Consider the following 4,152-nt stretch of genomic DNA (forward strand, 5'->3'; position numbering starts at 1 on the left):
TCATTGTTTTTTTTTTCAAACCGATATCTATAGAACCCAAGTAAAAGATTTGAATCATGAACCACGTGGTCTTTAAATGTCAACAATCGTTGGATGCGACCCATGACCTAAGGCCTGATATTCATACGAGCTCCATTAATGGAGTGGGAGCTTTACTCTTTATTCAGGTAGAGAGGAGGAATGTTTTTTTTTTTAAAAAAGAACTTCCTTTTACAAATTATCTAATATATCTCCAGATAGAAATAAGTTGGCTAATTTTATTTCAATAAATAGAAAAGTTGTCGTTATTGCCCATAACTTGGATAGCAAAAAAGTCTTGACATTCCGAACAAAACCCAGATTGCCTCTGTTCCAAACCTGTCGTGGCTAGGTGAGCTCTGTTGGGGGGAACGCAGATTTACAAACGTCACTCGGACGCAACGTATTCCTATTTTAATTTCGCTGCGGTATAATCGCGTCGGCTATTTCTGAGTTTTTATTTTGGCGTAGTTCGCGTGTGGTCGAATCGAAGCCGCCATGATGTTTTGGCGGGAAGCACTACGTCACAGTGGTCTGCTAGATGCCGTCGGTGCAGCTACACAAATAAATATTAATAACCACAAAGAAAATTCACTCAAATTGTGAGAATTCGTTTGGGAATAAAAGTAATGGTAAGTTTTGTTTTTTTTTTAATTTGTAAGAAAGAAGAATTAATTTTCATTATCTTCAGAAGAGACATGGAATATCTGGTGAAGTGGACTTTTTCATATATTAAAAAAAAGTGGGAAGCTAACTGTTCAACCTGCATTATTTTAGTTTTGGTTCGATTACCTGCCAGCTTTTTGCTTCTCAATTTAAAATAACTTTCTACCATTTCCTCAATCATTGGAATTTTATTGCCTTTTATAATAATACTAGCAGTGGCATACTTCGGGTGCGCGGAATTAAAAAAATCTATTATAGTAATAAATACAACCTATGTAACCTGGGAATAGTGTAGCTTTCAAAAAGTGAAATAATTTTGTGCAGTAGTATCAAATCAAACTACAATATTAAAACACAAATAATTTTCCTTTTAACATCAGTATGTGACTACTTTATATTTTTGTACTTATGTTTGAACAGTGGAAGCTTACTGTTAGTTTTATCAAGCAATAGATGCTTCACTTTATCTTGTGTCACAAAGTACAAGATTAAATTCGATTCTCAATTTCTTTTATGCCTTATCATAGATATGTTTAATTCTTGCTCTGTTGACTTTCACGTATTAACGACGTGACTATTTGTATCATTCATAAAAAAGTTAAGAACTATATACATACTAGCGTTCGCCTACGACTCCGTTCGGGTGGTATTAAAAAAAGATAGCCTGTGTGTTATAGAAATCTGCAAATAAAATCAAACATCTGTGTTAAGTCGAATAAACACACTTACCGTTGGCTTCTGAAACCAAAATTTCTGTGTCAAACATATCGTTATCTTTGACATTATAGGCAATGACAGGACGACGATAACTATACAGGACCAACGATTACCCAACGTGGTTGTAGCCTAGTCACCACTCCTATGCGTAGAGTCGATTTTTCAGCGGGAAAATACAACCAAAGTAAACACGTATAAAGGTTAAAATACGTATTGCGATGAATTAATTATAAACCAAATTATTCTTGCTTGGTGTCTGCCATAAAAATGCTTAGTATGTTTATTTTGGGAAGTTTTCGCCAGACAATGTTGTACGTTCTGCCGATAATGATAGTTGATAAGAGATAAGGTTCATAACCCTGTCTGGCCGAACGTCACTTTAGACACGCTGTATATGCGTGATTATATTATTGTTTCGCAAATATTTTTGCAAAAAAATTGCCAATGAAACCTGAAGAAAAATGAATAACTTTACTTACTGATTTATATCATGTATAGGATTTTAGCTTTCTCAATTAAATTCATAATGACCTTAAATAGAAAGGCTTTGACCGCACTCTCATGCCATCTGGAGAGATCTTATGTTTATTTATTCTTGTAGTAATTTAAAAAAATCGATGGCTCCTACGTTTTTTTTGTGACTGAGTAGTCACTGCCTTGAACAGGCATTTACAGCTTCACCAGGCTTGAGGTGGCCGAGCGCAGATGGCGCTTAGCCTGAACCTCGTTTAAGAGTAACAAGACTCGAGGGCTCCCTCAGGAGCCTCGGCTCGGGCTGTTACTTTTTTATTGATACCGTATTGGAGTCGAGGTCTCCCTCCGGAGCCAAGCTCCTACGCATAGGGACGGAGCTGTAATCTAAGCATTTTTCCAATTATTACAATGGTATTATTTTTCTGCAATTTATTGTAGCACAAATTGGAATCTGCACAATAAAGCCCAAACGAACGATTGTGTCAAATACGGTGATGACCTCTTGGAAGTGTATGTACCACTTCGCTAATTGTACTCAGTATTTGGCGATTATTTATCGAAATAACTGCAGTCGCGTGATTATTATAATAAAACATGTTAATATTATAATAACTTCTATCTAAATAACATTGCATTTAAATATTTATTGCAAATTTTTATAATGATTGTAAAAAACAGTGTAAGTTATAAAAATCAGTTTCGGCACATTAAAACTGATCCCTTGTAAAGTTTGATTTTTTCACTTTTAGCAGTTTACATACGAGCTGAAAGGTTTTACCTTAAACATGTTAATTCAAATTATCAAAGGCTTTATTTGTTTGTATTGTCTTGTCAAAATATGTTGAACAAATATATGTGAGACGCATTGTACAATGAAATTTTGCTGGTTGGTTACGCTTTATATCACCTGATAAATAAAAATATGTAACAATCAGTAGTTTTTATCGGGTATATCTGGTATATTTGATGATATCCAGCTATATTCGCTTGAATCGCAAACTAAGTGATAACCAGTTGCATCTAGTCGACTGCGCTCCGACTTGTCGCGATCCACCGACTATACACCGACAGTTTTTACTACAAGTTTCCATTGAACTTGTTTAAAAACATCTCTAACTTAATTACCTAAGTCTAAAGACTCGTATTAGATAGTTTTGTGTGTAACATTAAATAATTTAACGTAGAAAAATCAACTCCATTCTTCGTTTTCTATTATGTTTATCGTCAGTTTTAACTGTCGAAACAAGTAAAAAACATATTTGTATGACAGAAATTTCTGTATATTTAAAAAGAAAACAAAGAGAACAATATGTTTTCATGATACGGTACCACACGCAACGTTTGTAAAATAAACAACGCATTAATTAAGATATTCCTTAAGTGAGGTAAAGCGGGGATTTTGAGATTTACTCGATCGTGGCAAATAAACATAAGGATAGAGGGGAGTTTCTCCTTTCTTTTCTTAAGTAATGTACGGTGATTGAAGACCGCCTATGTTTTTCGACAACTTGATAGTGATAATCTTTTTTTTTGCCTTAATACTAATCGACCCTAGTAAAAGTTAAGTCAATATATAATCCTGGAATCCGCATCGGAAATTGCAATAAATTCACTGCTCAAACGCAACAAATCTGTTATACGCAAGACTAATTGTATGGTAATGTTATATCTTGATAAAGGTATAAAAGCCTAAAATTTATAATTCTCGTTCTGTGTAATCTGTCACGTCTTTTTAATCTATTCCGGGTGTGGAGATAGCGATCGACGTAGTTTTATCGAACTCATTCGTCCTTACGTGTGACAGGGGGTCGGCTATCGCTCTCTACGTGGTCTTACCAAGCCCACATACATTAGTAATTATAATAATATTTAAAAAGTTACATGAAATTTATATTTTCTATGAACTTAGACTTCGTGACTTTATAGCGTTTATAGCATATTGAATCACGTCGATGTATGAGACGAATTATGATCATGATTATAAAAACAACTTCTATATAAGGCAGGATCGTAGCAATCTCAATTTTGATTAATTCTGTAATAAAAACCCCTATTACTTAAGGCTAAATATTTTCACGCCATCAAACATAGTAAATTTTTAATAATTGTTATGCGAGAAAGGGACAAAAAAAATCAAGCCAATAGCAGCAAAGAAGGATGGTTGCCATGGTAACGGTATTTCTCAGCCAATGACGATGGCCATCGTTGTCATTTCGGCATTTGAATTTTGACATTTGCAAGTGAAAGTTTTACGCAATGTGACCATTAAAATAAAGT

The sequence above is a fragment of the Papilio xuthus genome, unplaced genomic scaffold (assembly GCF_000836235.2).
Source record: "Papilio xuthus unplaced genomic scaffold, Pxut_1.1 DF827680.1, whole genome shotgun sequence".
In the NCBI taxonomy this organism is placed as follows: domain Eukaryota; kingdom Metazoa; phylum Arthropoda; class Insecta; order Lepidoptera; family Papilionidae; genus Papilio; species Papilio xuthus.